This window comes from Phodopus roborovskii, unplaced genomic scaffold (assembly GCF_943737965.1).
Source record: "Phodopus roborovskii unplaced genomic scaffold, PHOROB, whole genome shotgun sequence".
Classification (NCBI taxonomy): Eukaryota; Metazoa; Chordata; class Mammalia; order Rodentia; family Cricetidae; genus Phodopus; species Phodopus roborovskii.
In genome coordinates, this window is record NW_026126433.1 from 34,637,241 (window position 1) to 34,660,454 (window position 23,214).

At 39.5% G+C, this 23,214-nt stretch overlaps 1 protein-coding gene across 2 annotated transcripts in view; it reads right to left on the reverse strand.

Moving 5' to 3' along the window:
- Window positions 1-23,214, reverse strand: part of Prrx1 (paired related homeobox 1) — a 66,096-nt gene that overhangs the window by 17,810 nt on the left and 25,072 nt on the right. The gene's annotated exons all lie outside the window — the stretch shown is intronic.

Sequence of the window (23,214 nt, forward strand, 5' to 3'; positions counted from 1 at the left end):
ACATGAGTCTATCCTGAACCACTTCGCAGCCCGAGAACAAGAATGATTGACTGTGGAAACCAAGTGGTTGCTCAACTGTGCTAATACCACCAGCAACTGGTTGTCCAGACACGTGGCCTTCCTAGAGCCTATATTACTCATGTCATATATATTCTCTTATGGCACACACTGTCCATTCACTTCTCACCAGAGAGGCTCAGCTCAAAGAAAATGGCTAGGAGTAAAGATGAGGGGAAATGAAAAGTTGTATACTTGCTCTATCATCAACAAAAAGGAGCCCTCATCTAGTGCATCTAATCTTGGTTTCCTATGACTAAACACACACAGCACTCTTGACAAAGCTGCCAGCAAGAACCAAGATGTCCTATGGACATCCATCTCAGCAGTAACATTATTGTTAGCACAAACTAACAAATTTAGAGCCTGTTCTAGATTTATGTTTGGGTTCAAAGTGCAGGTTAGACTGAGGACTCCTGCAGGGCAGATCTCTGGGTGCCTGATGGCCGAGCCTGCTGTCTTTACACTCTGAGACGCCTTCCCTCTCAAGCCCCTTCAGGACATAGTATAGACACTGTATATTGTCCTTAGTAATTGAAGACCCAGATACAATAAACACTGACCGAAACTTTTCCCCATGGGAAACATGAAACTTCTCTTACCCTCAGAAGTGTCTCTATAGGAAAACAAAATGTGTAAAATCCTAGTGCTGGCCACTATCCCCTGACTGATACATGAGCTCCATTAATCCTCTTTGTTTTTGATACTCATGGTACCTGATGGAGCTTCCATCACACTGCCATGAAACTCTCAAATCAACCATGTTTTGATGAATCATTATTTGCATCATAATTTCTAAGGTCTTTCCAGGCCTAGAATATCCAGCTAACATGATTGACACTATTTTACCTCTTAGGAAAACTGTCTGACAATAACATCAACACTGTAAATCAAACATATAAGACCTAATGTCTTTCAGCAGTTCTTTTCATATACAATCCCCTCCCCATTCAAATGTTAGAAAACCTTTGTGTTATTCTTATTGCCCCTCCCCCAGCAGATCTCTCGTCCACAGTTCCATATGCCTAGCTCTTCAGGTATCTCTGGGTCTTCAGGGACTTTGAGACAATACATTATCAGGAAATTTCATGTTTCCACTAAACATCAATTTGCAAAAAGTCCTTAGCCTCTCTACTCTTCCAAATTTGAGAACAGTCAGACCACAAATTAATATTTTAAAAACCCAGATTTAGTAAGAACTCTGAGTTATCTTCACTCAAGAAAAGTCTTTATCCTGTATAATCATAAGCTCCAAATCCTTTGTTCTATTATGTAATCCTGTTTCTTCTTATACTGCCAAGCTCTGATCAAAATCAAGAATATTTCATGTCTTGTTCTCAGTGCCACAACCTACCACATGATCACTCAGTAGTTCTTTGAAATCTCCCTCTGTTCACTGAAATTCCACTGACTGTCCACTACAAAACCACCAACTCCCCTGACATGGGAGTAAGGGGAGTAGAGGATTACAGTTTATGACAGGGAATGAAGAGCTATGGTGATCTGAAGTGATTCCAGCAAGAGTTTCACAGTGAATGTGCTTGTTGTTTTGAACAAATTAAAACATCAGTTCAGATCATGTTGAAGGTGAGAAAAGACATGCAAATAACAAGGGTCCCGGTAGTCTGGCTCTGGCAAATGTCCTTCAAAGCTCAAGTCAAATGGAAAGAGACAATGAATAGGCAGCAGAGACAGCATGAGCGGCAGCCCTGTGGCTCATCTGTCTTTGCTCACTACTCACAGCCTGAGAGTTTTCCATACCATTGAAGAACAGGCCCGGGTACAGTATCTTCCACAGCAGGAGAGGATAAATAAACACTGCCAAAGTTTACAAATTCAGGGCACTTGAAAACGTGTGATAAATACATTCATCTGACTTGGGGCTCTGGTTAAACACAAGGAACAAAAGCAGTGAGTGTTTATCAGAGCAGAAGAGTCATCTTTCTTTTAGGACAGCTACAGTGAAGGCGAATTTTAAAATGTGTGGTCCATAGACATTAATATTCAACTGGATGATGGGAAAGGCATCATTCTTTGGTGACCCGAAGGGATTAGGACCTTATCATGTGAATTGTAAATTTTTTATTGAACTTGTATGTAAATTCAAGGGAGTTGTGGATCTTATAGGTTTGGGGTTTGAATACATTGCAAGTATGTAATTACTATTATTGCTACTTTCTTGATGAGATAACTAAACTTGCATTATGGACAGGTGTGGTCTCACTTAGAATCATGAACCATAAAATTTTTGCACCAGCTGGGGGGTGGTGGCACATACTTTTAATCCAGCTCTAGGGAGGTAGAGGAAGGTGAATCTCTATGAGTTCGAGGTCAGCCTGATCTACAGAGTGACTTTTAGGACAGCCAAGCCTACCCAGAGAAATCCCACCTCAAAAAACCAAAAAAAAAAAAAAAAAAAAAAAAAAAAAAGAAGAAGAAGAAGAAAAATTATTGCACCAAATAAAAAACAAGAATTTATCTAATTCATGTTTCTCATGTTGCAGATAAGGTAGGAACCTAGAAGAACAAAATTATTTGCCTAAAGTAGCAATGAAAATTGAAGCTTTCTAGACAGAGCCAAGACACCTAATTTACTCCATTCTTAAGTGCAAATGGCAATATACATGCTGTGCAAGAGAAAACCCAGAAAGTATCCACAAGAATAGAGTGCTACCAGGTCAATTACTCATGGGAAATGTTTGTCATGCTAGCTGTTATAAAGATGTAAGGAGGGTCTGTGAACAAGAATCAGTGTGTCATATGCCATTCTTGATAGAATGCCCATGAAGCCATGTTCATCTTGAGTGGCTGTTTAGCTTGGGTATTCTGTGCTTTCTTTTTCAGTTGCCTTCATAAGTATCTCTGGTTATTTTCACACAAAAGAACACCTCCATCTTCCATGGACACACTTCTCTTTCATTTTACAGGACACCTTAAAAATCAATGTGTCCTAGAAAACACATTTCACATTTTACTTCCTGAGTTAAGACTTGACCAGTAATTTCAGTCCATATTGACCTATCCCTTTCTTAATCCCCATACATATGTTAGTATTTTATCTAATACTATGTAAAAATTATGGTCCAGTTCTTTCCAGGTGGATATTTTCCTGTCACTGTGCATTCAGTCATTACTGTGGAAGAGATATAGGAAGCACAGTTGAACTGACGGAAAATGTTGCAAGAGTTAGACCTATACAAACACGTAGAAGCAGGGCCAAGAATTAGAAACCTGGAGTCTAAAGGACTTGGTGATTTCTGATTTCTACTGATTCTTTTTAATAGCCCAAAGAAGCTAATTAGACCGGAGATGTCTTTGTTTCTGAATAATTTTAAATACAAAAGGAAAAATAAATCTTTTATAGTATGTCTTCTTCAGATCCAGACATAGGAAAAGCCTTGGGATCTTGTTCTTTTGTAGATGTGGCTCAGTCCTTCATTTTCATCTTATGTAAAAAGCAGCTTTGAGAGGAATGAGTGATTTAAAAAATCAGGAACAACATACGAGACAGAAATGCTAAAGAGAGGTGTTTTCAGTGGGTCACAGTGTTAGTAGCAGAGATGAAACACCTCACAAGGAAAAGGGGCCAGAAACCCTTACATGATAAATTGTGTATCTACACATGGCTTGGAAAAAAAAAAAAAACAATGCTCCCCCTGGCTGTAGCACAAAGTTTGCTGTACATTCTGCATGAAACAGCTGGCATTGTGCTGCAGACAAGGTGAACAAAAAGAAAATGAACCCTTCAAGCATCAGGACCAGGAAGCTGTAGTAACCCCTACTTACTAAGACCTTGTATCCATCATGCAGTCTCTGACCTTCTGCTGTGCTATGTTCAGTAGGAGGAACCTCTGAGGTCCAAGATCAATGGTCAGTCCAATGTAATTTAAAGGTACAGTAAAATATACATGTATATTTAGGGAGAAAATTGCAGTTAAAATGTGTTCCCTATGCCTGAGTCACATCAATTTGGGAAGAAATCTGATGCAAGAAGATAAAATGCCAACTTCAGTAGCAGAAACCAACCACCACATCAAAGCTTGTTGTCTGTCTCTGGGCTGAAATCATGGCAGGCAAGCGGATCTGAAGTGCAGACCGCTGATCACTTTATGGCCATTGAAGAATGTTTTCAAAGCAATTTATATTGCACAACAGCTACTTACTTTAATGGGATTTGTGTGGTTCAGGCCCTGTAACCTTTAGAAAATTGAGAGGAAGTATAATTGCAAAAGCCACTAAAAACTGTTTTGCTTTGATTGCCAGGCCTATGAAAAGCAGTGAAATACAACTGTAGTGTTCATTTGTGTTTCCTTGGGCACACTTAGCTTTAACTGAAATTAGGGGAGCATCCTTCTAACACGTGCCCTGATAAGTGGCTCAGGTACCATTTAACAGTAGACACTGTTGCACTGCAAATGAAGCTTTATGATCACAATGACCAAAGTCAGGTTTGGCAGCATGCCTACCCTTTCTCAACAGCATGGTTCTTGCATGGTCCCTCAACACTGAATCTCATCCACTGTGCAGAGAGATGAACGAGGTCTCTGACAATACAAATATGCAACTATTCAGTCATTGGAGATAAGTGATCAATCACCTTAGAGCTGCCAGGCCCACCCTGTATGGTGAAATTAGACATGTGTACTTTTTCCTTTTACCATCATGTTGGCATGTGCTTAGTTTGTTTTTAGTTAGGTATCAGTCTAAGTCTTAAAAAATAATACAATAACACACAAAATATGGTTATTCTTTAGAGAAAAGAATATTCTAAGGGCATGAAAAGGGAGATGGAGAGATGGCTTTGTGGTTAACAGCACATATTCTTCTTGCACAGGGCCACAGTTCCCAGCACCCACATCATAACCACCCTTAACTAGAGCTCCAGGGAACCTGACATCCACAGGCACCTGCACTCACAAGTACACACAGGCACACAGATGCACAAGCAAACACACACACACATACACACACACGTGCATGCACACACACACGTGCATGCACACACACACTCATTGAATCTTTTAATAAATTTATTTTTAATGGTTGTGACTAAAAAGGTGATCCTAGGGTTCTATGTACAGTCTCAAGCTGTAGCTTTCTCATTACAGTACAACCTTCCTTAGAAACAGAAATCACTAAACACCATGAGGTACCTTAATATGGTTGGTATTGCACTAAATCTCTCATCTTCTCTACTTCCTTTGGCTCTGTAAGGCAACTGTGTTTACACGGTGCTAAAAACCTTAACATAATCCACATCCTTTTATGTGCTTTAATTCTCAAGTTGTGTCTCTTAAGGCATTTCTAATCAAAACTCCTAAAGGAATCCAGTACAAACAAACCTTCCTATGTAGTCCATTATCAGAACTCTAACTTTGTCTGGAGTTGTGTAGAATTATGTATAAGGTTCTAGCAAAACAATACTGCTACTGCTACTGCTTCTGCTGCTGCTACTCCTACTACTACTACTAATAATAATAATGCATTCTAGCTATTGAGTTATTGAATAGCATGCCTGCTCTTTGACAAAGACACAAAGGTCTGGTTTTAGATAGGTATACTCCCCTCAAGTTCTGAATCCTTGATCAGCTCCATCTTACTGTAACAGAGGGGATACAGTGGCAGGAAGCATGCCAGCTTAGAAACCAAGATCCCTGTTTTCCTGCTGCTCCATCCATTATTATCTGTGACCTTAGACTATGTGCTTCAATTCTCTGAGCCTATTTTCGAAACAACAGAATAGAAAAGAAGACTGACTTCTCAAGGTTGCCTGAGACCTTTAGGAATGCATTCTGGGCGGCCAGTGGTTGTGGGGCTGACATTATAGGTGTGATGTCTCCTTGGAAATGAACTAGTAGAGCCATTGCTCTGATACCTTTGCCTGTAGTGAGCCATCCTGTCACAGGAAAGGTACAGGGGAAAGTCAGCAGACATTTCAGATGCGGTAACCACAGCTTGATCAAGTCGGGCGAGTGTGTAGAAGAGGCTGGAAGCTAAACAGTCTTACTCATCAAAGCTTTGAAAATTAGGAGGAACAAAGACATGGTGATAGACCCAGCAAAACATAAGGAAATTCACAGCTTGTCCCAGACACTCCACTGGGGACACTTCTGCTCTTAGTCAATCCCTGGCTTTTTACTGAACTGAGTTTTCTTTCTAAAGCTGGCTTTGGAAAATAAATATTCAAACATCAAGCAGATGCCAGCACTCAAATAGGTAAGGAATTCATAACTTTGGTAAGTAACCTCACCAGAAATTAGTATTTTTGAAAACACAGGAAAAAGGGGGAAGGCCAAAGGCAAAACCCAGGCTATGAAAATTCAATTATTCCCAGCTCATTTGCTTTGTGTTAACTAATTTGGTTGCCACATGTCTAAAAACTAAAAGTTTCATTACTCAATATTTATTCAATGAATTTTCTTTTTCTCCTCTCTTTTTCTTTTTTATGTCTGAGCATTTTGGGAAATTCCAAAATATTTTTTAAAAAGAAAAGAAAATAAAGAAACCACCAAGGGAGGTAAAATTCCAGGAAAAGAATAGATTCTCTAGATTCTCAGTCAGATTTTAAAAGCTTTCTAACTCTTGGTATTCCAGGTGTGTCGCGTGCGTGCGTGCGTGCGTGCGTGTGTGCGTGCGTGTGTGTGTGTGTGTGTGTGTGTGTGTGTGTGTGTGTGTAGTGTGTGCACTTGCCTGCCTGCCTGAGTCCGTGCCCATGTCGCCCAGGAGACTGCACCCTCCACAGGCATCTCTGGGTGAGGTGAGGGCTGCTGCTGCTTCCGGTGACATGCTTCCTTTGCAAGGCTGTTTCCACCTCACAAAAGGCTTAACATCATTCATGGTATTGCCAGGAGGAACTGGTACTCTCATGTGGATCCGCCGAGCTCCAGAACATTTTTTAAGGTGATTTTTTTTAATTTGTTACATTTTTAAATGTTACTTTAAAATCTGGTTTAAAAGCAGACTTAAGAAAAATACTCCCCAGAGCAGACAGTGATGAGTAAGCTGTCCCTCCGTAGTTAATGAATAAACTCAGCTATTAGAAAAATAGGACTAATGAAACAGAGGGCTCTTCTCCTTGGATTAAAATAAAAAAAGTAGTAATTAAAAAGTATTTGAGTTCTTGGAATAGTGTGACTTATACTGCCTTACATGTTTTTATTTTAGGTTGAAAGGGAAGAATGCTTCTAGCAGAGACTCCATAAGGATCAGAATGCTAGCTCTCCATCACAATAGAACAGAGGGAGGGCATCTTAGTATCTGCCAGAAGACAGGAGTATGCCAATGTGACCAACATAAGAAGTCTGACATTTAAAAATAGTGTTTTAGTACAGGATATTAAAATTCTCCTTAAAGAGCAATAGAAAAATGAAAGTATAGCTTCTCCCAGCTTAGATTTTATTTTTCTTTCTTTCTTTTCTGTTTTTTCTTTTTTCCTTAGGGGTGGGGAGTGGATACTACTCCATAACAGCTCTGGGTTTAAATGTTTTCCTATGTAAGCCCTGCTGCTATCTCAGTCAGTTTTGGGTACCATTATCAAATACCATAGACTGTGAGTTATAGAACAGTAATGCATTTCTGATAGCCTGGAAACTGGGGAGTTTGAGAGCCTGAGTGTGCATCTATTGAGGTCTTTAAAAATAACAGAGTGTTTTCCTGGGGTAACAAGGATTGAATTCTATTTTGAGGACTCCACCCTCCTGGCCTCATCTGAACCAAATTACTTCCCCCAAGACCTGACCTTCAAACACATCACACTTTATATTAGGACTACAACACCCTAACCCAGATGGAGGTGGGGGTAGGGTAGGGATGGGTAGCATTTACTTCAGGAAAATTGCTTTGACACAAATTGACTTATGTTTAGAGGAGTTCAGTTGTAATGGCTAGTTACACACCATTGCCTTTTGTTTTAAAACATATTGTGTCTTAGTAATTATTAGTAGTAATTCTGGAAATAAGTATAGGTTGGAAAACAGGAGGATTAGATTCTAATTCAAGGAGTTATGGGCCAAGACTGTGATGTCAGCCCAAAGTACCACCAAAGTCTCACAGTGGGATCATGAAATTGATTTTATATTTCAAGGATGTAGCCAGATAGAAAGCATTCAGTAGTTGTTTAATTTAGGTGATTTATGTCCTTGTGCTGGTAGTGTGCTTTTTTTTTTTCTTTTAAAGAAATTCATTGGCTGGATTATAAATTATATGAGGGCTGTGCCGTAATTAGCATGCCTGAGGAAATCCTCGGTGATTGACAAACCCTGAACGCAGAAAGACTCTCACAGGGATAAATCTCCAGATTGAAAGTGATATGGATGTTATTTTATAAGAAGTAATTCATGTCCAATTATTGTCTAGACAAGGAAGAAATCTAACAGTCAGTTACCCTGTACTCTAGCTGAACTAAAAGGAAGTGGTAATAACTATATACCACTTTCATTTCTTCCGTCTTTTACCTCCTTTCCATGAATTAGAGCATTCTCCATACTGCAAAAAGTATTTCTATCAACTACTGAAGGCCAAAATTATTGACTCTAACTGTAATCAAAACCAATCATGATCTTCACATCCTCTCATGGTCACCCCAAATATCTACCAATTTCCTGTTGCCAACTGGGAAAGCAGGTTCTCTGGATACAGAGAAGTACAACATACAGTCAGAAGATTTTATGTTGATTTGAGAAGCAAGACTGCAGGTATGTCAATGGAAAAGTAACAGCCAAAAAAGTATATCCGTTTGACTTAATGGCCACCAGAACCAGCAGTAGGCGAAGGAGGCGGACCTAATACCACATGAATGCTCAGGTACAGACACAGCCTGCAAGAGCTTCAAGAGCTTCCGTCTTTCGTGTAGGAAGTACAGCATCCTTCCTCAGTTTCAGCATTGTTTGGTTCCATTCTCTCCACTCTAGTAGTAGCATAATGGTGACCAATGCCTTTAGGTGTGTTCTACTTCTGTTAATTCTTATGACCTAGTGAAACATCCTTGGTCTACCCTTATCCATGTACTGTACTCCTCTTTGAAGTCCCAGCTTCCTGCCAGCTCTTTGCAGGAACCTCCTCTAAGAAGCAGTGGACCTCTCTTCATTGTTTCCCCAACTCCCAGCATTTTAGCCTTCTTAATAACCTTTATGAACCTGTATGGCAGTCTCTCATGCCTTATGTTCACTGCTGGCATAGCAGACCACTGTGTCTTGAAAGCAAAGACTTTGTCTGACTTGCTGAGTGTGATATTGTGGCATCAAGCAATAGTACCCAGCATAGTTTAGGAACTTTTCTTGGAATAACTAAAGGAATACATTAAACTGCTTAGTAAAAATGACTTGCCTTATCTAGCCAATTCACATTTAGCTGCTGAGCCTGGCAAATCTTTCAGGCATCAGTTTCTATTTAAAAAAAAAAAATCTTGGCACACAAACTTTTGAAGGACTAAGGCTTGTTGTAGTCTTGATAAATCACATAATGTCCAGGGTTAGCATTTATTCAGATCTTTGATGTACTCTCTCAACAGTGGCTTTGCCTCAGAAATTATCCAGGAGATCAGTTAATTCTTCTCAGATGACAGTGGAACCCTTGAAGGCAGATGAAGTGTGATGTCACAGTCCTCGTAGCCTTTAGTAAATGTTAGAGCCTGATAATGGCAGCACATATGGAATTATTGACCAGTTTGGTCTTGTGAAGGGAAAGGAAGTCTTGAAAGATGGCTCAGTGAAACCATTTCTGTGTTCCAAAAGAAAGAGTATTTTGGATTGTTTTTCTTTTATTCTGTCATCTCCCGACACTGCATTTGCTGATCCCTTTCCCAGACAAGGAAGCTTGAGCAAAAGCCTGAATAATTCACTCTCTAGCATACGGGAACATGACTGCCTGTCAACCACACCTAAACTTAATTATATGACGATTTCTCCCCCAGGGATGTGTGAGTGTTTTAACTAGCAAGGAGGTTGATGTGTTAAGGTCACATGAAAAAAAATAAAAAGAAAGAAAGTTAAATTTGGGCAAAGTTTCCCAAACTCCATGTGGGATAATCATATTCCACTGAGTCATGTGCCCTGGTTTTAAGTATCCTAAAGAAGCCCTTGTTAGTAGATGAGACTGTCTGCCTGGAGTAGAGAGACTATGAATGACCTGTGTATCACTATGACTCACATCATGACCATAGGTCCACACCCCAGCATCTGAAAGCTGGTGGAAGGAAGATATCTGTCCCAGCTCACAGCAGAAAAAAAAGCCAGGGTAGAGGACAGCCATAATAAAAGGCTTTATTGATTGGAAAGGAAATGATAAGTAGAAGAGGGTGAAAATATTTCAGAGACCACTGGAACGTCCCCTGCACATCTGTTTCCAGTGGGCTTCCCTTGCCAGACATTCTCCTTTCCATATCCTTGGGTCATTTCTCAGCTTTTGTATCCCAGTAATTTCCAATTACTTTTAAGGAAGTTTTTTTTCCCTCCCATTTAGATTTTTGAGACAGAGTCTCTCTATGTAGTTCTGGCTGTCCTGGAACTCACTCTGTAGACAAGGGTGGCCTCGAACTCACAGAGATCCACCTGAATTTATCTACTGAGTTGTTAGGACTAAAGATGTGTACCACCACTGCCTAGATAAAGAAGGATATTTTGAAAGGTTTGCATTATTAAATTATGTGTTGTGTGTGAGTGAATACATGTATGTGAGTACAGGTTCCTGCAGAGAGTCAGAAAATCCCCCTTTGAAGCTACATTTGCAGATTTTAGATAGCTCTTCAATGTGAGTGTTGGGAATTGAACTTGAGTTCCCTGAAAGAACAACATGAGCTCTTAACCACTAAGCTTTTTAATAGGTGATCAAAGCCCAAATAGCCATCACTAAACATGTAGACAGATGAGCAACACAAAATAGACTCAGCAGTGTATGTGTTGTGTGTGTGCATGTGTGTGGTGGTGGGGGGCATTCAGAAAACCCACAGCTTAACTAGTAACAATTGTGCTATAAATATAAGAACTCAAAGCAGACCCAATTGTCTGTGATGGAAAGGCCCAGAGTCTTGTACTGTGGAAGATTTACTTATCTGGGCTGTCTGCATAACCCACTAAAGCTGTTGAGATCGCTCATCGCTCATCGCTCATCATTACCTGGTGGAGCACTAACTATATCTGGTAACTCACTTTGACATATTGGTTGCTGATGGGAGTTCTCATGTGTCATTGCCAGCTGGACTTAGCTTCAAAACAAAAGAGAAATTAGATATATATTTCAGACACCTGAAATTTAAATAAAGCAAGGCAGAGTATGTAAGGTTCCAAGTGAAGCCAACTGGCAGCTTGGGCTGGTTGGCATGACCCAGCACCACATCAATGGGCTCTTAAATCATTGTAAAAGTCAAGCATGGAAAAAATGGTAGGTAATGGAGACATTGAAGACAATCACAAAAAGGAAAGAAAAAACAAAGCAAAGTTCCATTAAAATCTCAGTGATTATACATTGACATTGAGACTGTTCCAGTCCCACTAGAACCCAAATGATATAATGCAACTCTGGAGACATTTGAGGTATATATTTCAAAGTTCTGAGCTAAGCCACTAAGTAAGTTTTATGGGTCCCTCTAGAAAAAGAAGGGGTTTTAGTCAGAACTGGAAAAATAACGGCATAAAGCATCCAGTCACAACAACATAGAGGCCTGTTAGATTCCTCTTCCAAGAGAAGACTGAGAAAAACAGTTTATTCTCCAAATTCAATTTGAAAGTCTAATACTTAATGTTGGAAAACTTTTGTTCATGAACGACACTGGAGGATGTATTGAGGAAAACCTGTTTATCATTTAATCTGTTCCAGTTATGACTATCAGGAAGGTAATCTTCCCCAAGATTGTCACATGTAGGAGTGAAGAACTTGAGTCACGTGTGTGTCACTGGCTTTCTGGGTGAACATCCTCAGACAGCCTCAGACCATCACTGCAGTGACCCATAGCAAATAAATCAGCTACATCTTAAGCACCCAGCTACTCCTATAGATGTAATGACTATTTGGAATGTGTTTTTATGGTCTCCAGCCAAAAGCTAACCATGGCTCAAGATTTTTGAATCTCAGAAAAACAAGTAGGGATCTACACTGCCCCCCCTCTATTCATAGCATGGTTAGAACAGAATTCCATCAGGAGAGCATAATGGAATTGTGTTCTCAACTTCTGAGCATTTAACAGCTCAGGTTTCTGTGGATACATGCATCCAAAGACCATAAAACACCTCACATATGTTATTTCATTTATATTCCAAATGTTTCTGGTATAACAAAGGAGCACTTAATACAATTTTAACCAAAAAGGACTAATGTAATAAATTAAAACACAACTTAGTGAAGTAACATTTATCTAATTAGTTGCAAGAAACAGTAGCATCTAGTAATATTTTGGGAAAAATAGCCAAGCAGTAGGTTTATTATTTCTACCTTTTGATTAAAATTTATCTGGGAGCAGTGGTGGTACTGGAGAGGTGGTTCAGCAATTAAGAGCATTGACTGATCTTCCAAGGGCCCAGGTTTGATTCCTAGCATACACATGGTGGCTCACAACTACCTGTAACTCCAATGCCAGGGAATCTGATGCCCTCTCCTGGCCTCTGTGGGCACTGCACACAAGTGGTCCCAGACACACATGCAGACAAAACCACTAATAATAATGATGATGATAATAATAATAATAATAATAATAATAATAATAATAAAGTTTCTTTTCCTATTTCCAATTTCTAGGTCACATTAATTTTATTTTTCTTCCTTAAATCTGAGTTAGTATTTGATTCAAACAATTTATCACATTGTAGCATATTTCTTCTAGTTTGAAGAACCCCTAGAGCCAAATTGAATCTGTTACTTACTTCAGCAAATGTAACTTTCTTGAGCCCAAGTTGACAAATGAAAAAAAACTGTAAATATTTTCAAGGGCAATTTTGTGAGGTTCAAGCAAGTGTTCTAAAAATCATGCATGCACACACATACAGATGCACACATGTGAGACATTATTATTGTACAGTCTATGAAAGCAAAGAATATTTTTACCTTCTTATGTGCTCTCAAGGATCTAATGTACTGTTGGGTAGATATAATTTTCAGGTAAGCACTTAATAAATATATCTTAATACTAAATAATTATTGAGCACTTGCTATTTGCTAACATCCCCCCTCGCAATGTGCTATACCTGCTCTTTCTCCCCCACCCCACTGTCCTTGTCGTAGGAGATCTAGTTACTGCTATATCTGTTCTATATATGAAGAAGCCATAGCTTAGAGCATTCTGGCTGAGGACATGCAGCTGACATCTAATAGTTTGGCTAAAGAACCTAAGCTCTGAAAAGCTTTGCTTTTTGGTATTCAAAGACTCAATGATCTTGAAAGAACTCAAGGCTATAAAATGTCATTACTTAAGAACTAATAAGAAATAGAAGAAGTTGGGTGTTGCGGTATATGCTGCTAATGCCAGTATGTGGGGGGGGGGGGGGTAGAAACAAGAGGATACTGATTCAAGAGCATCCTGGGCTGCACAGTGAAACACAGTCTTAAAGCAAAAGAAGCAAAAGAAGAGAAGGAAAGAGAGAGTAATGAAGGGAAAGTAGAAATTTTTAGTACATAGGAATTTTCCCAAATATTGGATATCATTATAACCCAGAAACTGAAATAGATACATTAGCCTTCCTCTTCATGAGATCAGAGTGTGATCAGATGATTCTCATAAGACGTACATTCATCTAAGAAATGTTTGCACAGATTTTATTTACTTTTGAGGAAGTTCTGGCCTATATTTCTACTCCTCTCCTAATCCACATTACAGGACTTTTCTTGGTGTTATGGGTGCATAAATCTGATAATGCATGAAGACAATGGGAACAGGATAATTGCATAGATCTGTTACCTACCTATCACACTTATCATCATAAATCATAAGCTGTAGCTACAGCTTTATCAAATCTTCAAGTTGTTTGAAATACTTAGTGCCATGTATGGGAGAGACATATTGGACTGTCTTCTTCTCAATTACAAAAACTGATAATATTAATAATAATAACAATAACAATAATTGAATTGTAATAATTGAAGTGTTCACACTTCAATAAACAATGGGAAACAAATCAAAGTGTAACATCTTACATCTTGGGACCAGTCAGCTCATGAAATTAGACTGGATAGTTTCATGTTTAGTCCTTTTGAAAAGAAAATTGCATTTATTTAACAGAAGAGCAGGTCTACTTCCTCCTAACACACTAGAAAAACACACAGTACCAACTCCATACACAAAAGACTAGTAAATCTACTTCTCAGATTGTTCTTAAAAATTCTTCTACTTCTCAGAAGTTTCAAATAAAAAGTGTATGCCCTATGAAATGGTAATGCTTGAGAAATGCAAAGAAAGCTTCTAGCTTGAATAGAGATAAAACAATCAGATACCCACAGGTTAGACTTAGTTCACCCCCAAGCTTTACGGTAAGCTTGCAATTAAGTAGCAATAAAAAAAAAAATCACAATTATATTTCCTATCTTTTGTTTTCTTCCTTGATGCTATAACTTACATTTAATGAACAACAATTGGTTATTTAATTATCAACAATTTGTTGATAATTATGAAAGATGAGTTCCCTCCAACAAGGAGTTCATGGTTTAGCAGAGGGGGAAAAATACTTATGTAGAAACTTCAACAAATGAGTTAAGTAAAATAAACGAGGGTATATACTATAAAGTTGAGGGACAGAGGAATAGAAGAGTCTCAGAATAAAAGGAAATAATTGAATTGTATTTTCAAAGGCAGAAAGTACATATTTTGACCAACTTGGAAGAAAAATAAAACTATTTGTAATGAGTAGAGTGATAAAATGGAGTGTGACTCATTGCTAAATATGTATTTGTAGCTCATTTATTCCCTAAGAGGGTGTTATTGTCCTAATTTTAGGTCCAGAGAAGCAAGTTTGTCGAGAGCACAGTGTCAGTAAGATGATGTCTTTCTAGTGTTGCAGGCACTGGGAGTATGAGAGCCTGAGAAAAGAAGACAGATGGAGCAGAGATGGAGAAGGTAGACAGCAGTGGCCCTTTACAGCATCCTCTTGCTTTTGGGCTTTTAGTGCAGGGAAGTCAGTAATGGAGTTCTAACAGAGAGGTAGTCACTGAGCACTTTTGCCTTCCTTGCTAGGTCTTGGTGACTGCAGAGTTCAGGTTTGTCTGGGCATGAGACAAATGTCTCTGTTGTAATAGTCAGAGACTCGGAAGAGGTTTGTTTCTAAGAACATGCTTTGCCCTGCCACTTTAATGGTGACTATGCATGAGCTTCTCTGATTCCCAAACATCTACCTGCCCATCATCTCCCACTTTCTCCTCTGTCCTGCTTTCTTTCTAAGTCTCCTAAATCATATTCTTTCCCAGCCTATGAAGTATATCTGTATCTAAGTCACTAAAAAGCTAAGTATTGACTCAAGACTCAAAGCTCATGTAATATACATATATATGATCTGTAAGATTTTCTAAATAGTCCAGGCACATCTCCTATGGGACTACGTTCACTTCTCTAAGCAACAAGTAGTCACACAAGTTCATCAATGGCTCTAATCCAGCTGGACATGCCTTGCCCTCGAATATTTCACCTGAAACCTACTGAACTTCCTGGGCTCCTGGAGCTCCTCACTGTAAGCAATCTGATTCATAAAAAAAAAAAAAAAAAAATCCAAAACCATAAAATCAGATATGGCAATTCACTTCCTTTTTTTAAAAAATGACCACAGGATGTTTTTAGGCTGCCAGCTCCACCAACATTCAAATATCATTACAGACATGTGTGCAAAAGCCCTTAAAATCCATCTATTTGTATTGCGAGGCATGCTGGCATGTCTAAGAATATGGGGGAGTAGTAATATCAATTTAATTACGAGCAAGCCCTTTCACTTTTGAGCCAAAGGGAGCCTGACTCTACCATTTATTTACTAGGCACCATTCCTTTTGTTGTCTGGTCTATCTGGAGGTGGGCAGACCCTTGGGGAAGTCTTTGCCTAGTTCTCTATGATACCCCAGATCCCTGTGAAGTGACTAGGAGTCATCTTCCTGGCATTTATGTGAAGGACCTCTGTGCACACCACAGCCTCTGAACAGAAGAAATAATGGAGAGAAGTCCATGTCAACTCTCAATGAATCCTCATTTCAGGGAACCAAGGCATTGAGTTCTAAAAGGGTTTTGGTAAGATTAAAAATATAAGTGGGAAGAAACTTTATTAATGTTTTCTAGAGAAACAAAGCTGTCTTTTCCTTCCACAAGAAAAGTCTTTTCTGTGCTGAAGTTGGCAGCCGGTCGGCCTGGCATTTATCTCCTGCGTAGAAAGTGCTCTGTCAGGCGATCTGTGACTAACAATAAGCTGGAAAACACACCACAGACGTCCACTGTATTTTATTTGGCAGAGAGGAATTATTTCTCAGCACAAAGTATTTGCAACTGGCATTGGTTAAACAAGAAATTACAACCTTTAAAAGCCCTATTTATCATTAGCTGCAAAAGTGCAGACTTCGCTGTCAATTACCCTGACAAAGGATTATGGACCATCAACACAGCATAAGGAATCGCACAGTCTTGGCAGCCTGGGCCTCGCTGAAGGGAGGTTTGGAAAGGGTCCCCTCCTCTGGAGACCCTTTGGCCCTTCCATTACACTCTCCCCCTACAGCTGTGAGGGACTCTCCCCCATTCTCTCTCTCCCTTTACCTTAGGCTAGTTGATGCTGGGAGGCCAGCATAAAGGAGAACACTGCTCTAGCAACAACATCTTATAACCTACTGGCTGAATCCTGTCCCCAGCAACTTTCCTGTGGTTCTGCTCTGAATGGATTCTGATATGTAAATAAAAAAGTACACGACTGGTTTCTGGAAGTTAGTGAAATAATAGGATGCTAATTCAACTTCTCCAAGAGGCTAAATAGAAAGAACAGATGATTTGAATAAATAAAAGGCCTCTACTGTGATTGTCACTAACTTCTCATCCCCTGAGTAGTGCCTGTCTATCAACTCATGGTCTAACTTGTATTAAAAAGATTTAATAATGCCTTCAGAATAGAAAAGTTAAAAAATATTTTGCTTTCTAGCCTTTCAGTTTTTTTAAACTGTCGTTTATTTTTTTTTCTTTCTTTCTTTCTTAAGTGGTTATATAATGGTAATAGGCTTTTCTCAAAGAGCACAGATAAACAACAGATAGACAAAGAGATGGATATCCCTACTTAGTTGCAGCTTCCCTAAGTAGCCCAAGATCATGAACAGAGTTTCTGACACATGGCTGCAGGTCCATTATTCTCTATGGCCCTGAAGTATCTCTCACAGGAATGAGGCTGGCAGCTGAACTATGTTTCTCTTTGATGTTTTTGCTCATTTTAATCATATTTCTCTAAGTATAGCAACATCAGTAATGCCTGAGGATGAAGTGAAGGAGCCCAGTGTATGTAAACTGCTTCTACACAGTTTGACACGGTATTCCAGGGATATTGGGGACACGATAATGCAGATGGTAGAGACAAAGGTACAGGTGATCCTGACATCTGGGCAGGGGTGGGTGGGGCAGTGGGGGTGGGTGGGTATGTAGTGCTAAAATTTACCTTCAGAAGTGCTTTTAATACTATGAAAGGACACTGTGAGATATACATATATAGAATATATTCTAAGTTATATGTGTGCATATTCTTAACTACATAAAAACAATATCCAGAAGAAAACCTGTAAAGAAATAAATCAACATATTAAAAGTATTAACCTCTGAGTGAAACAAGAAAGTATATTCTCTTTTGTTCTTTTCTCTATTCTCTAATTTTCCATAGTAAGCTCAAAGTACACAGTTATTATAAGAAGAAAATAGAAACAGTCATTATTGGCAAGGATCATCGGCCAGACTAACATATTAGCCTCATACAATGGGTTTTTAGAATGCTTTAACACGTGCTAATGGGCTCAGACTCAATTACAAGCCTTCAGGGAAGACAGTTTCCATTGTAGCTAAGTGGCTGAGGCTTAAGGAGGTGAAGTGGCCAGCCAGCTCAGGAGAGGCCAGCTCTGCTGCATGGGCAAAGCAAAAGTCCAGTTGGAGCTATGTTATTCCCTTTGTGTGTTTCCCAGCTGCATGAGTGAGTGAGTGTGTGTGTGTGTGTGTGTGTGTGTAGGAGGGGTGCTCTCGAATCTACTGGTTCCTTTGCCTTCCTTTCTTCTCCAGTTAACATATGTTTAAGACATGGGTTTATCCCTGTGTATGGCCCCTAATCTCTCCCTTTCATTTTTTCTCTGCTGTGTACATACCAACCTATCACAGGGATATCCTGTGTGGATGACCTTCTCCAGAAATCACGTGAGTTTGGATAGCTTTATTTAGCTCCATTAAGTTCAAAGAATGTGCCAGGCAGATTCGCAGTCCAAAAATAATCTCCTTTTATTGGCACTCTAAATTACCTCATGGAGCAGTGAGCTGAGCTAAATTAAAGCTTTCATAGAGCAAGGCCCAGGGATTTTTACTGAGTGGTAAACGTTCTCTCTCTGTGTGAGAACTTTACTGTTTCCTTCCTCTGAGAGAGACTGTGCTTAGAGGCAAAGTAGCTCCAAGCAGATCTGTGAGAACTCGTTTTATTTGACAAAGACTCTTAGTGTAAGCCCCTGGTGTGGAATATTTAAAACTTTATAGGTTTTCCTAGCTTTTAGACTAATTTGCATATAAATGAAGGGACACTGACTTCTAGCATGAATGGCTGAATAAATTCATCTCTTTTTCTTAACCAGAAAGTTGGGTTCCTGGGAGTCATTGAGGGAGGAACTTTTACTTATAAATGGCTTTAAAGAGCTTGACAAGTCTTAACCATATCCCTTCTGGACCTCCAGCCGCACCTTATGTTATCTTTTCATAACTGCTGGGATACTGTGATACATTCCTCTCTGAGATCTGCACATTAAAGTCAATAGACAATAAAAAGTAGGAAATTAAGGCTCTCAGCTACCCTTTTTCTCTAATTCAGAATGCCTGTGCTGGTCTCAGATAACCATGGGTTTACCACCGTGCTTTCAACGTCTGGGTAATAACCATTGAGGTTTTGAACAGCTAGAACCAGCACACCTGGTTCACCTGACTACCTACCTGTTACCCTGAAACTCTCAGCGTCACCCTCTGTTGAATGAGTGACCTGTGTAGGTGTGAGTCTTATGTACGTTCCCTGTGTCTGTCCTGGGTTTTGAACACATCCACAGCTATCCACAAAAGAAACTAAAGTGTGTAGTCTTCATGCAGTTTGAAGAGAAGTCGCTTGTATTTTATTTCTCCCCACTGGGCACCTAGAACATCCAGGAAAAGTCACCCACTTTTTCTCTGCATGTGTGCTCTGACTTCAGTGGAGGTTCCCAGCGAGGTTCCTAGAGAACCGAGCAAAAGAAATTTCCCAAGAAGACGGAAAGTAGAGGTTGAGGCACGTGGGGAAGTTATACAATACAAAGTTATGTGTGTCATACAAGGGATTATATGTGAGGACATGTGCTGCATGTAAGTTTCCTATTGATTGGGAAGATGTAGGAAACATAACAAACTGGCTGTTCTTATGTTCAACTGAAAAGGTCCCGATACTGGAGACATATATGTTCTTAGTCCTGATTCTAAAGCAGAAAACACTTCGCTCTGACTATTGCTGAGAATCTCATAAGCCCCCAACATAAAAGAATGAATGGTCCAACCTAGAACATTTACACCTTCTACCAGCTCCACATGAGCTCCATTGTGGTTTTGGTAGAAGGAGGAGGAAAAAAATCTATAATCACATTGAACATTTAGCTATGTAGTATTGAGTATTTAGGGATCTGAAATACTGACTGGCTGTAATGTAACACAGCTGTGCCAAAGCCATTGATGGACTACAATGGGCAGTAACCAGGGACTCGGGATCCAGTACCGGTTTTGCAAGCTAGCAAGCTGACTCTGTGCAAGTTGCTTTCTTTTGCTGAGTTTGCAGGTAAGTGGCTTGGAGGGGCACCATCTCTGGGTCCTTTTCCCTCTAGTCTATGTCAACAGTTGCTGCTTTGAGCCATACTAACATCCGATATCTCCCATCTCAGGCCTCCAAAGACATTCCGTGAGCTTCTCTCACCATTACCAGGGAGAGATACTTGCCCACAGCTACTTCAGTGATAACAAATCTAGTCGGAGAACCTTGGCATTCTCTTCCATAACAAATTTCAAAGAGAAACTAAATGACAAATTAGAAGAATCGATACCTCTAGCCTACTCCTAATTCCTAAGTCTGCTCTTATTCTAACAACAACAACAAATCCTAAGATGCTAACGTATTTTTGATTTTTATCTCTTGGACCCTTTCAAGCACAGCTGTTACTCATTAGACTCCAGTGGCGGAAAGCATTTGGTGGCTACATGAAGAAAAAGAAAGCCAGTAAAGTTTTATTTATAATCTACTCTCACTGTAAAATGGTAGACGTTCTGAATCAATAAAAAGATGTGCTTGGTACTAACAGCATAAGTATGTCTCCTTAAAACGGCAGTAAAGGCTGTGGGCATGCTTCCCAGGTTTAAGCACTATCTCACTTCGGTCTTATTTTCCCCAGATGTATGGCTGTGTTCCTCAGTCCAGGAACCAGCTTTTGAGTAAGAAGACACAGCTTTGTGGGACTATACCTTTCCTAGCTGGGCATACAGATTGTACATATGCATACCTAGGATTCTCATATAATTTTCTAACAAGAGCTCACACCCTCTGAAGGAGACAAGCGCTCTGTGATCTAGTGTAGTTAATGAAAATATTCACGTGAGGCTGGATTATATATGCCAGGAATGTGAGAGAAGTCAGTCCAGCTTCCAGAATAGGTTTTGCTTGTTACTTACAAGTTCCAGTTTTGGCACTAACAGTTGTGTAAGTCACAAGTGTTTCCTAATTTCATTTTAAGAACTGATCCAGCCTTTCTCCCACCTTCTGTGTGGTGTCAGGTACTACCAGCAAATGCAAGTGAGAAAATGAAAACTTATGGTGTTGAAATTTCGATACCCTTGCACCTGGTCTGGTCCCACGGACACCTGGAAACCAGAGCGTGCAGTAATAAAGTCCCTCCAGCAGCAGCCTTTGTCCAGGAACTACAAAGGCTTCCAAAAATTAAAATTTGTTCCTTGGAATCCTGGGGTGGTGGAAAATAGCATTCTCACTTCCTATGGGAAGGAAGCCTGAAAAGTAGGACTCAGATGGGTATGAATAAAAATAAAAGCATTATCCCCAACCATTGTTGTTTTGTGAGCACAAAACCCACCTAAGCATCACAGGCTGCAGAGCCTTTGTAGCTTGCTATATCGCCCTGTTCCCTCTTGGATCAGATTTCTCAGAAAATATATTTCCTTTATCTTTCATCCCATCTTGTAAACCTAGGCTGATTCAAGGTCTAACTAAGTCTTTCATCTTTTTTTACTTAAATTTCTGAAGAAACCATAAGTAATAAAGTGCCATACTAAACAAGTTACTCACTGCCCATTGATACTATCTGTACTAGGAAATCTATTACTGTGAAGTATTTTCTTTCAGGAGTGGGTTTTACTTAACACACATATTTTGACATTTTACATAATGGTGAGAATTGAATTTAGTGGATGTCTGTTGCAGGAAAAGTAGGATCCCAGCCCAGCAAGAAAGCAAATTGTTGTTCTTCTCTCGACCCCTCCAAAAGCAGTACTGCCACGTCGAATAGCCTGCCTCCTGAAGCCTGCTTCTGAGATTGGTATGTGCAAGAATTACATCATAGTGGAATTGGGTCACCCTGACCCTAAGTACACCATATTCCAGCACTCATCTTCTGATCCTGTCTCCCTAATCACATTTGCACTCTGTCTCCACTTTTTATAGTAGACTTAGAACCTTTTTACAGCATATTCTATTTTGCAAGTCATTTATCAATGTTTATTCATCTCTTCTTGCCTTCATTCCTTTGAGGTAGGGCCCTGTGATTAGTAATGATGACAAAACCATGCTATGTAGCTTTTCTGGAGCTTCTGTCCCCCGAGAACTCCACAAATATTACCAGAACACACAGAGGTCTCCTGGAATGGCTTAGGTCACAGACAGATTAGGGGAAATGCTATGACTAGTCTAAATGGAATAAATTGAAGGTTGTGTTGGAACTGGATCAAGACACTAGTGTTAACATGCCTGACTATTTAGGAAAAGTTCCAGGATCACTTAATGATGAAAAGCAATAAGCCTGTCAAAATATGCCTGGAATATATATAGGATTAGGCCAGCTCCTAAAATTTCCCAAGGTACCTCTGGGTCAAGGACTTTCTGCATAAGGTAAGCATTCTCAATGTTATAAAAATTCCAAAAGTCTTAGTTGCAGAAAAATGTAGTAGTAGTATGGGGGATGGGAGAGGAGAAATGGAAGAGAGAGAGAGAGAGAGAGAGAGAGAGAGAGAGAGAGAGATATGAAACAAAGGGGTTCTTTCTCTTGTTTTCGTGAATGTTATTCAGTGAACCTGTATTAATTCCCAATACTTGTCATAGATTATCACTTCTAGGAAAAAAGTAAGATCCTGTAGCTAGGACCAATCTAATTGTTAAATAGTAAGAGAACTCCAGTGGTCTGAAATAAAATGCAGCTTCAACTGGCCTTCAAATATGCCTGGTGATTTAATAATAATGTAAAGTGATCCTTTCTAAGGGAACGTTAGCTACATTCTAAAATAAAATACAAGAATGAATCAAGGAAGGGTATACCTTTTTATTGAGAAGGGAAAGAGAGGGTAGAAGACATTTTTCTTAATGATGTCAAGATTCATGTAAGGGGCAATTCTATAAAAGTGAGTTCATCTCCATTATTTATGCTTCCCCATCAGTGGTCCCTGAAAGTCAATACTTTATATTTGACCCTTAGATTCCTAATAAATACTTTCATCCAATTCGTGTTTGCTGGTTGGCAACCAACACATCTCCTATATTTCAAGCATTCACTCAAGGCTAATAAATACTTTGTGAGCAACAGTTTCCAGTCCTGTGAACAATACTAGAAGGACAGTAGTGAGTGAGTAGTGAGCTTTGCTTGAAAACTTTGCCCTGCTCTCTCTACTGTTCCTAAACTCAAACTGAACATATTATTATACACATCTGAATTTTACTAAGTAGTTTTTCTCTGAAGCCAAATTATTCTGAATGGCCTACT